This window comes from Condylura cristata, unplaced genomic scaffold, assembly GCF_000260355.1.
Source record: "Condylura cristata isolate star-nosed mole 26May11 unplaced genomic scaffold, ConCri1.0 scaffold00007, whole genome shotgun sequence".
Lineage (NCBI taxonomy): Eukaryota > Metazoa > Chordata > Mammalia > Eulipotyphla > Talpidae > Condylura > Condylura cristata.
This window is the reverse complement of record NW_004567108.1, coordinates 36,939,919-36,952,336: the sequence shown is the minus strand read 5'-3', so window position 1 is coordinate 36,952,336 and position 12,418 is coordinate 36,939,919.

The following is a 12,418-nucleotide window of genomic DNA, read 5'->3' as shown; positions in this document are numbered from 1 at the left end:
CTCTGTCTCTGGTGAATCCTCTCACCCTCTGCATGAGTTCGATCCCCGCCTGCCCGGGGGTGACCACATGGCATGGCAGACCTCTCCTGACCCGCCCACTGCTCCCCTCAGCAGTTTCTTCGTCGATCTGCCTGTTCTGTTCCCCACTCTGTCTCTGGTGAAGCCCCTCACCGCCCCTAAGTCTCTGGCCTGTACCCCAGTTCTATATGCACAAATAAATAAATAAATCTTAAAAAAAAAGTTTTATAAAAAAAATATGAATAAATAAATCCAAAATGAAGCAAAATGAGGGTGTATATTCTGAGCTAAGAAATAGGAGAGGGGCCTGGGGGCTCAACGAGAGATGAGGGGGACTCACGTGATGAGGAAAGGATGACTCATATGAAGACCAGTTGCTCTGTGATCAGCTGTTTGCCCTGCCATATAAAAGAGTTTCTCTGACACAAAGGTTATTTCTGGTAAAAACCCTCATTCTGGGTAACATCTCCAATTTTCATCCTTCTAGGTAGTTAAGGGAGTAATAGAAGTTTTTTCTGAGCCTGCAATTAATAAACCTTAGTTTAAAATAATCTAAATGCCAAAGGGACACATCTTAGGAAAGTCTGTTCTGAGCATCTTGTGGAGGCCTATCCTTCAACATATTTACACATACATTTCATACATCTATGCAGAACATCTCTAATACCTCTAAATACAGTGTATTTACATATACTTGCTCATATATGTTTATGTGTGGTGTAGGGGAGGGTATGCTTACCCTATGTGTGTTTGTGGGGTTCATTAAAAAAAGAACCAAGTGTTCCTTTACCCATGGTGCTTTGCTGAATCCCCATTAGGAGCTTCTGACATGTTACCCCAAGACCTCTGTGGTCAGGCCTACCTCTCTACCTCAGCTACCACTGCAGCCACTCTGGCCATTTCTCACAAGGATCAAAGGTGGAGGAGAAAAAGGAAGAGCACTCCCCCTGAGTACATCCTTCAGAGCTGGAGTCCTTCCAGCAATTATCTTCCAGATAGCTCTGCTGAATGAAGAGAGCAGAGGGACAGCAGAGTGACATGCACATGCTGAGAGGGGACAAGTGTCTCTCTTGTGCACACCCTGCCCACTCCCCAGAGATAAAGCCAACCCCCTCCCCGACTTGCACCCCCATCTTAGCAGCAGTAGACACTAAAGCTTTGTAAACTGCTCATAGCTCCTTGAATACGTCCATCTGTTTTATATCTTTATGCTTTTACAAATTTTCATTCCTCAAGCTGGAACACTCTTAACAGCCACAGTCTACTAAACAAACTCTAATTATCTTTCAAAACTCAGCTCATACAAGGTTGTGTTTTCTACAAGAAGACCAAAATGAGATATCTCACCATGCACTGATTTAGAAAGGTCAAAGCCTCTGCCTATTTTTTAATCAGGTAGTATGTTGTAATATTGTATGAGTTGCTGATATATTTTCGGTATTAACCTATTGTCTGATACACGGTTTGCAAGATCATCTCCTATTCAGTAAGCTGCTTTTTAAAAAAGAATTATTTATTTATGCATACAGAACTGGGGGACAGGTCAGAACTGGGGTTGAGCGGATTCACCAGAGACAGAGTGGGGAGCAGAACAGGGAGATGTTCTGAAATACACTGCAGGCCTGACAGGAGTGGTCTGCTGCACCTGTGGGTTAGTTCCCTGGCAGGGGATGGGACTCCTGTGTCAGTGGCTGCAGATAGCTTGATAGGGCTGAGACTTCAACCCTGCACCACAAGGGAGGCCCCTTCTTCTTATTTTTCTTACTGTTGCATATGAATCCAAAAGACACCACTAAACTTGATATCAAAGATCTTATCACTTATTTTCTTCTATATACTTCATAACTTCATCCTTATATTCAGATCTTTAATCAATTTAGAATTTTAATTTTTGTATATGCTATATGATAGTGGTCTAGCTTTATTCTCTCACCTGTGGCCGTCCAGTTTTTCCATTATCCTCTAGGCTGCTTTGTCATAAAGTAATTGTACATATATGTGGTTTTATCTCTGGGCTACCGTTCTAGAATTCAAGTCTTGAATTCAGTTCAATAGATTTCAATTCTATTTCATTGATTTGTATGTCTATGTTTACTTCCATATTGTTTTAATTTCTGTAGCTTTGTAGTATATAATTTGTAGTCAGGGAGTGTAATGCATCCATTTTTGTTGTAGTCCTCAGGATTGCTTTGACTTTGGGGTCTTTTGTGACTCCTGACTCAGTTTCTGACTTTTCTCTCTATTTCTGCAAATAAAGCCATTGGGCTCTTACCAGGGATTGTGTTAGATCTGTCTGTGCTTTAAGTAGCATGGTGATTTTGGCTCTATTAATTCTTTTGATCTATAAGCATAGAAAGTCTTTCCATTTCTTTGTGTGCTCTTCAAAGAAATTTTTAATTTTAGTGTTTAAGTGTATTACTCTTTTCTTCAATGACTTGTGCTTTTTGTGCTTAACACTGGTTCATTCTATGAGTGTTTTTACAGTTGCAAAGTTTCCAGTCAAGCACTCTGGAGTTCATTATATTTGGCAAATATTTAAATCACTGCTTCTGTGTTTTAAAGGGATGGTGGTTCCTTTTCTAGGCATTATTATGAACATGAAAAACATGCTCCAATTCATTTAGTTTAATTTACTATAAGATTTGTAAATGTGTCTTACTGAGCATATATTGGTGATTCTTGTATGGTTTTTAAAAAACTTAATTTTTTTCCCTTTTTTTTTGTTTCTCTCTTTTCTTTCTTTCTTACTTAGGTATTTTACTTATATACAGGAATTAGTCTTCTTTCACTCTCATAAAACTTACTAGACCCAACCAAATACATGAATGCTTTACCAAAGACCATGTCTATTCAATGAACTGAGATAATTTGCTTCTGTGAACTAAAACCTGATACATCCATTAGCTGAGCATTGTGTCAAATTGCATTGTAATTCTTGTGATTAAAATCATTTCCAGACAGGCCCCTCTGTAGCTGAGTATTCCTTTCCTCTCTATTGGAGACATTTTAAAATTGTGGGGAATGTTTCATGGCCACAAAGGCAGCCACTATTCAGTGGAGATGCTGGCAAACAGAAAGCGGCACTGTCCAAACTCGTGGAGATCAAGATGGGCTGGAAGCCACAAAATTTAACTTCACAGGACAAATTAGATAGCTAAAGTAAATTCTGGGAAGGTTCCAGAGCCTCTTTCTGGCAAAATATAAGCTTTGACTAGAGGCCTTTGGGATTCCCTTCTCATGGAGTTCCTCAGAGATTATACAGGAAAGCTGCTGTCATTCAATTTGTATTAGAAAGCTAACCCAAAGACATGATTGATGCTCTTGGGAAGATCCCTAGAGTTTTCCAAATTGTTTTTGGTCATGAAATCCTTTCTCTAAGACAACACTACTCAGGAGCTACTCTGCTTGACATGGGAGGGGATAATCAAAACTTTAATTTCTTTAAGGAACTATGTCTTATTTCTCTCCAGCAATGGCAGCCAGGTACTAACATATGCATCCATTTTTGCCTTGGTCAGAAAGTTCAACACCCAATTTAAATTTCAGTCATTGAATCATAATATTTATCATTAGTACATCTTCATGTACTATTTCCCTAGGTCCCAATTTTCTATTCCTACTTTCCAGCTTATGTCTCAAGTGTCTGACTCCAGCCCAAATCCTTCTCCAGAGATTCAGAAACAAATGTGTTCTCAAAATCTCCATTTGTATTTCCACAAAAATCTCTAATTCAAAATGTTTAAAACTGAACTTTATATCCCACCTAAAAAGCCTAACAAATAACACCCAGCTCTGCCTCTGTACGTATGCCACCCCCGGGGAATACTAACCTAATCCATGCAAAACTCCAAGTCATAATCTTAGTCATACTTGCTGCTTCTCTTTCGCTTGCCCTCTGCACCTGCCAGCATGTAACCAGCCAGACAACCCCCAGCTCCCAGGGGCTTCCCACAACAGAAGTTTCTCCCTCTGACACTACTGAGTCAACATTGGATTTCCACTTTGTCACACTAACTCTGGCCCAGCAGCCACTGTCTAGAACAATTTTAGCCACCACCGAAGAAGGAAAAAAGCTCTGAAGGGTTTCATCCTGGCATTTGCTGTTTGCCTTGGAGGCAGTAACCACCACCCAGCTGGAATGGATAACTTAACCCATCACCCAACCACAGGAGCCCCAGAAGGCAGAGAGCAGAAAAACTAATACACAGCTTTAATGAATATGGCACTGTCTTAGGAAGGTCTCCTCAGAAGCATACCCTGAGATGAGGATTTGTGTGAAAATGATTAATTAGGGAGTGCTGCCAGAAAGAAGAACCAGCAAGGGAGTAGAGAAGAGACATTGGGGAGAAGTAAGTGAGGTGAATATTCAACTCAGTCCTGTGGATGGCAAATTAGGCTTAGCTCCTCAAGGATTCTGGAGAAGGCACACCTCAGGGCAGCCTGGATCAGAGCAAGGAGCTGGAGTAGTTTTATTCTGTTTCAAGCATCACTTGCTAGGGCTTTCCCCAGAGAGATGGCCCTCCCAGATTGTCTTGCAGGAGCTGGCTATTGGAAGTGAACGCACAGCTTGGAAATGGTATAGGGTCTGAATGCACCTGCAAGAGAACACTGAGCCAGCTGCTATGGCCCATCCCCACCAAGCAATCAAGTGTCCTACTCGTTTGATCACCCAAGTATTTCCTGGATTGTCTCTTTTCTCTCTACCCCTAGCAGCCTCCTGCTTCAGGAACCCCTTGGGCCTGTTAACCTTGAGCTTCTGCACTTCTGCAATGCAGCTATTGATCCTCAGTCTTGACATCTCTGGTAGACTCCTCACATTCTACCAAGGTCGTTCTCTCTGATTCAGGTGGCCTTTCCCTGGTGATAGCTCAACTTTGTCATGCCTGCTTTCTAATCAGGATAGAGCCCCCGTTTTATAGGTGAGAAAGCTGAGGCTCAGAGAAGGAACTTGCCATTCAGGGGCAGCTGGTAGAGTCAAAGTGTATATGGCCTGTTATATATTAACTCCACAACCTAGATCATGATTAATCTGCCACTTTACCCAGGTTACTTCCCAATTCTAGAAACTTCAGATTCAATTTGTTTAAAGGTGAATCAGTCATCTCCTTAACTCTGCTACCAAATGTCCTGCTCTTGAGTTCCTGGCATCAACAACAGCCCTGCCATCTTTCAGTGTTGGCCTTGACTCGCCTTCCTTTTATCTGTTACTTCCAGTTATTTTCACGTCTTGTACTTTTGGCTTCTCAAAACCCATCTCTGCAGGTAGGACTGGCTTTGTGTGCTCCAAGCTGCAGTATGCAGAGAACCTGACAAGTACCCATATGTGGGAGGTCCTGGCTCTGGGCCCAATGAAAGCTCATTAGTGCTGGATATCATTCCAACAATAGCCTGTGCCAAGGAATGAGATCAGAATCCAGAGAATGAAGCCAAAGTCGGCCAGTCAGTTTGCCAAGATAGAAGTTCTTGGACACATTGTAAGCACAGGGAAAGGAGCCAGCAGAGAGGGAAAGATTGATTGGTGATGGAAATGAAAGAAGCAGTAGTGTATGTGGCCCGATCTTGGGGTGGGGGGATGAAGGGATCACAATATAGCTCTTTTGGAGAAGACTAATTTTTTTAAAAAGGTTTATGTATTTATGCATACAGAACTGGGGTACAGGCCAGAGGTGCAGGGGATGAGAGGATTCACCAGAGACAGAGTGGGGAGCAGGACAGGCAGAATGATTGAAATACACTACTGAGGGGAGCAGTGGGTGGGTCAGGAGAGGTCTGCTGTGCCATGTGTGTCACCTCCCTGGCTAGAATAAAACTCAAGCTGCAGTGGCTGCAGATAGCTTCATACTGTTGTGCTTTAACCCCTTGCACCACCAGGAAGGGCCCTGGAGAGGACTGATTTTGATGATTGGGAAATTGAGGAGAAAGAACCATAGACTGGCATGCAGCAGGTGTTCAAATAGTATAGAAAGGTCTTAGTGAAAACATCTATTTCCTAATTCTCTGGAGGCAAGTATTCTGAACTAATATAGTTTTTTCTTTTTTTCTTTTTTTTAAAGCTTGGCATTCAGGCCCTCCCTGGTGGCGCACTTTGTTAAAGCACAGCACTAAGAAACTAAAGCCACTTCCACATGAGTTCGATTCCAGCCTGCCCCAGAGGTGACCACATGGTGCGGCAGACCTCTCCTGACCCGCCTGCTGCTCCCCTCAGCAGTGTTCTGCTCTCCACTCTGTCTTTGGTGAAGCCTCTCGTCGCCCCTGAGCCTCTGGCCTGTACCCCAGTTCTGTATGCACAAATAAATAAATCTTTAAAAAAAAATGCTTGGCATTCATCTTCCTATTTCTAAGCAATATATTTATCCTGCTATTTCTTGATCTTTCAATATGAAACTATTAGCTTTCTCTTAGGGGGTTGATGATTGAGTCTGTTATATTACCACCTTCCCTTTCCCCTCTCCATCTCTGGGATTCAAAACACTAGCTAAATCAATATGCGACATACGGCTATGGCTATGTAAATGTGGTTTAGTGGTGAACCTATTAATTACATTGTTGTATCTCATACACATTTTTGTTTTTCCTGGAATTAATAATTTTAAAAATTCTGTATTCTGTCTACTTTGAGGTCTTCCCAAGAAGGCTACCTGCTCTGTCAAATACTTTTTTTTTTTTTTTCTATAATGCTCAAACACATTAGGACAATCAATTTAACTTTTTTTTTTTCTTGGAGACCTTCCTCCCCTGTTTTTTTTGTCTTTCCACTGCAGTCCGGACAAGAAGCTTTCTTGCCTAGCGGTCATCCTCAGAGTTCCCTTCTCTATTAAATTCACTCTCCTCTGTTGGGTTCCCACGTCCTGATCCAATTATGCCCCTTCCTTGCTCTGCTCACGGTATACTAATTACACCTGGTAAACTGAGGAAGAAAAGTATCTTAATCTACCCACCTGCTTGATTCATGGTTTGGCTGAGTGAGTTTAGTATTATCTTCTCATATTCAGTGGTGTCGAGAAGTCACATCCTATTCTCATCCTATTTATTTTATGTGTTTTGTCATTCTGAAAACTTTTCAGATTGCCTCTTTATTCCAATGTTCTCAAATATCTGGGATGTGCCTGCTGGTGGATATTTTTGTTGCTAATGATGCTAGACACTAGACAATAAAAATGTCATGAATTGAGGGGAGGGGAGAGAAGACAAACATTACAATCTGGAGGCTCGATGTCCTTCAGTTCTGGGAAATTTTCTAATGTGTTACCTTGGGGAAAAAAACTGTATAGTGTTTTTTTCTCTTTCTAGGATTCCTAATTTCTTGGATGCATGCTCTAAACCCATGTAACCAACCCTTTCTATTTTCTGTTTTTTGTTTTTTTCATTTTCTAGAAGATAACATTGACTTGATTTTTTGACTTCTATTAAAATGTTTAATTTTAGCTTTCTTATTTTTCATTTTCCAAATTTTCTTTGTTGGTCTCTCCCTTTTTTTTTTTTTCTTTATGTCCTATCTTTGACTTATGGATACAAATCTTTATTGTTTTTCTAAAGATATTATTTTTTAGTTGGTTTTGTTTTCTTCTGTTCTTATTTGCTTATATCAGTTTCCTTCCCCCCTGACCCTTGTCTTCTTCTATCTTTTCCTGTTACAATGTAATTTGGAGACATGCCATTTAAATAATAATTGTAACCTGAAAAGTGGGAAAAAATGAAAAAAATACTGACTAATCAAGTCCAGAAGGATTAATCAGAATAATATCTGTGTAGGAAAGACTCCTGTGCAATGTCATTAAAACAACTGAGTCCTGCAGAGAATCCAAGAGAATCAAAGTCTAAATAAGGAACAAATAACAAAGCAAAGCATTTATGGACAGTGGGATAATTAAGACTGAAATTAGACAAGAGAACAGGTAATATATGTGATTTGAATTTAGGGAATTTGTTAGTCCAACATCACCCCTTTTAACAGAAAGAACTGTATCAGAACTAGGCTCATTGTGTGCTAGTAGAGAAATATGAAAATGTTAGATACGAATGCCCAGTTTAAGAAAAAACAACACTTGATATACAATCCCAGTTACCTGGATTAAAACAAGAACCCCAATTTGCTTAGGTGATATAATTGCCTTATTGGTATCTTTTGACCCCAGAAGATTAGACTTCAGTATGAAAAATGAAGTAAATCATATCCATAATATCAATATTCATGTGTTAAGATAAAAATATATTCATTTTCTATAGTTGTATCATAAATTACCACAAACACAACGACTTAAGCAACACACATTTCTCTCTCATACTTTCTGATGCTCAGGCTGTCACAGGCCTCCAGGATGATAGTGACTGGCTGCATTATTACCTGGAGGCCCAATGAGGGAGAAGCCACATCTGAGGGTGTTGAGATTGTTAACCGAAGTTGTATCCTTGCAGCTGTGTGACCAAAGACCCAGGTATTTCACAGTGGACTGGAGGGCCTCCTCCGGTTCTAGAGGTATCTACTATTTCCAAGAGAAATAGTGCTAAGTGGACATTTACTCGACCATATTAGGCGACTATAAACAACAAGAATTTATTCCTCACAGTTCTGAAGGCTGGAAGTCAGATGCCAGGGTGCCAATGGCCTGGTTCTAGGGAGAGGTCTCTCCCAGGTTGCAGCCTGGTGCTGTCAGGCTGTAGCTTCACATGGCAGAAAAAGGAGAGTGAAGGCACATCTCTATCGATTTAATGACTAACATCATTTACCTGCACACTTAAAACAAGTGAATTTTGGGTCCTCCCTGGTGGCACAGTGGGTTAAAGCACATGAGGCTACCATAGCCACTGCAGCACAAGTTCAATCCGCATCCAGGGAGGTGGTCCACATGGCACAGCAGACCTCTCCTGTCTCGCCTGCTGCTTCCCTCAGCAGTGTATTTCAGTCTATTTGCCTGTTCTGCTCCCCACTCTGTCTCTGGTGAATCCTCTCACACCCACACACCTCTGGCCTGTTCTGTATGCATAAATAATCTTTTTTTTTTTAAAAGGTTTATTTATTTGTGCATACAGAACTGGGGTACAGGCCAGAGGCTCAGGGGTGGCGAGCAGCTTCACCAGAGACAGAGCGGGGAGCAGAACAGGCAGATGGAAGAAGTACACTGCTGAAGGGAGCAGCGGGCGGGTCAGGAGAGGTATGCCACGCCATGTGGTCACCTCCGGGGCAGGCGGGAATTGAACTTATGGGGAAGTGACTTTAGCTTCTCAGTGCTGTGCTTTAACCAGCTGCGCCACCATTTTAGTTTCTCAGTGCAGTGCTTTAACCTGCTGCGCCACCAGGGTGGGCCTGCATAAATAATCTTTAAAAAAAAAAAAAGTGAATTTTATATTTTGTAAGTGAGTCCTCAATAAAGTTGGTAAAGTGTTTAAAAAGGGCTGGAAATAAGTAGTCAGTATCTTGCTACTGTGTGGGGATGAATATGATGTTTTGAGAAATATTTCAGGGCGCCATTCAGTCTTCTTGCACCAGACACTGTGAGATAGAAGTTCACCCAAGAGGAGTTCCTGACCGGACTACTCAGGGTCTGTGCAGACACAGTGGAGTCTCGTTGCCTGGGACCATAGCACTTTAACAGCTTGCCTTGTTTGTGGAGGAAATGTATGGTCCAGTGGCAAACTCTAGCAGCTTTTCCATGCTGGTTCTATTAGGAGCTGCTTTGCAACTGTGTGTCTGATAGATAACAGCAATGCAAAATGCTGCTGTCTGCAGGCCTGCAAATTCTGTCCAGTAGGACAGGGGGTTCGCTGACTTCCCTCTCCCACTGCAGAAGTTGGTTTTGCCTGCATTTGCACATTTAGGGCAATAGTCCTACTTGATTCCTGAATTTTGAGTCAAATACAATCTTTAATATGTTCATTTCATTTAATAAACATCATGACTTTATCTTTGGTGTGTCAATTATCTTTAACATATTGTTTTTAAGTTAAGTTAAATTAAAATTTTAAAAAGATGAGATTTTTAGAGCAGTTCATGGCAAAGTGGAGCAGAAATTACAGATTTCCTATATACCCTTCCCAAGGCCCCTCAGCTATGAACATCCTGCACCAGTGTGAAACATTTGTTACAACTGATGAACCCACATTGATACATCATTATCATCCAAAATTCACATAATGTATGTCTTTTAATACTTTTGTCATCTTCATAGAATCTCAGGATAACCTTTCAAGGTATCATCCTATCCAGATATAGTCTAGAAGCTTCCCTACACGAGCAAATTCAACCTGTCCTTTCAGAATTCTTCCTCAACAGTTTATTTCTGGGCGTGCTGCAGTTACACAGGATGGCAGAGTCCATACACAGAGCAGCTTAGGGAATCCTTCGAGAGCCAGAGATAATGTACCATTTCCAATGCTCTTTATCAGGCCTGCACATATCCTCATGCTTTATTTCATAAAAGAATTAAACTGAATAAAGCTGAATCGGATTTTGCAGTTCACCTAGGTGCTGTGCCAGGGGTCTGACAGTCGTTCTAGACTTCCTTTTTGCCTTTATTGTTTGTATCCAACACGCTCCCCTTAGAAGCTATCCATAGGCAGGAACACTACCGGGACACATTGTGAAAGGTGGCCCCCTCCTGTGAAACTCGTGCCAGACAGAGAAACCGCAAATACACACTGCAGGTGTGCTATGGAAGAAACCCAACCCTTACTTAAATCAGGGTCCCTGACTCAGCTGAGTGTGGGGTGAAGTCAGGGGGAAGTTCTATGAAAAGTGACATTTGGGCTAGAAGCTGAAGTTGAGTGAAAGTTAGCCAGGGCATGTGTGTGTGTGTGTGTGCGTGTGTATGCTGGGGTAAGAAGGTGTGGCAGTTAAGCAGACCTGACCAAGCAGGGAGAAGGCTAAGATAAAATCTTTGAGATGAGGAAAAGCATTCTAGTTGCTGCAAGATCACTGTGGCAGGAGTTTGGAAAGAGAGTGGAGGGTGGAAAGATAAGGCCAGTGCTCTAAACAGAAGTCAGTCTTTGGAGGACATGTTAAGGATCTCGTGTTTGTTTTTAAAGCTACGGGAAGCCATTATAGTACTTATATCCTTTCTAAAATCCTCTAAATTTGAAAAGATTGTTTTATGGAGCTTGTACATAAACTTCATAAAGATTGGCTATGGCAGCATTTCAGTGTTGAAATAATGTTTGTTTGGACTGGGATTGTGGCCATGAAGATGGGAAGAAATGGAAGGGGACAGAAGATATTTGGGGAATAGGAAGGACTGGTGGATAAATTAAATCTGGGGGATCATACAGGAAAGGGACTGTCAAGGATTCCTCCTAGCTTAGTGGTTTGCTTTGAGATGGAATATTAAAGTACCTCCCAACCCCTCACCCCTGTTCGAGTCTCAGCAAACCTCTTCAGCTACTCGCCCTGGCTTTTTACATTGCAGGCCGTGAAAATCACCAGCCTAATTCCAAAACAAACAGATTTTTCAAAACAGAAGTCAGGAGAGGGTCTGTCTTATGCAATGTCTCTTTTTGGCTGGCTACACAAATCCCGGTACAGAGACACGTAGAAGCCTGGCCAGCTTCCTGAATTGGGGAGGAAAAAAAGCTGGGTGAACAAAAGCCACTGGCCTGGGGAAAAATAAGGAGACCAAGAAAGAACAAACACAGTCCTGGAACTCAGAGGGATAGAAATCATCAGTGATGGGTACTCTCTGGTAGGTCACAATTAACCACCAAGTCCTGTTGATTCTGCTTTGTCAACAGATTATGAATTAATTAGCCGTCACTTCTACCAGTCTAGAAGGGGAGGTTGGAGTTTCATTACTTTGTTACTTGAACTGCTGTACTAATACTTGTATCAGGATTGTGTTTGGCTGCTTGTTACAGAAACCTAAACACAGTATCCTAAGCAAACTGAAGTGAACAGGACAGAGCTGGCTCAGCAGATTACTGGAGTTGTCCCATTTTCATGGCCACAATCCCAGCCCAGTAACTGTGCTCCAGTTGGGAGGATGACACAGCGAGAGGGCAGGAGAGCACCTTGCTCAGGAAAGGTCAACATTTCTAGAAGTTTCCTGCAGATTGTCAATATTGCCAGAATTGTCGCAGCAGTTGCAAGGGAAGACAGAAATCATAGGAATTTAGCAGAATTCTCTCTCCTCCCCCCACCACTCCTGTGTTTGTTCTATGCCTCCCACCCCATCTCTTTCAAATAAGGAAGACTTGGAAATTGGATAAACTCTAGGTCACAGGTAGCCGCTGTCACGGTTGTCTGACAGGTTTCACTGTAGCTGACCATGTCTTATTCCTCCAGAGCCTTCTCTATGTGTTTTCGAGTGGCCTGGCTTTAAAATCAGATAACATTGCTCTTGCTAAAAATGCTTCAGGGGTAATCCATGGCTGTGAGGATAAACTTCTCTGACTTTTGGTTAGCACAGGAGAC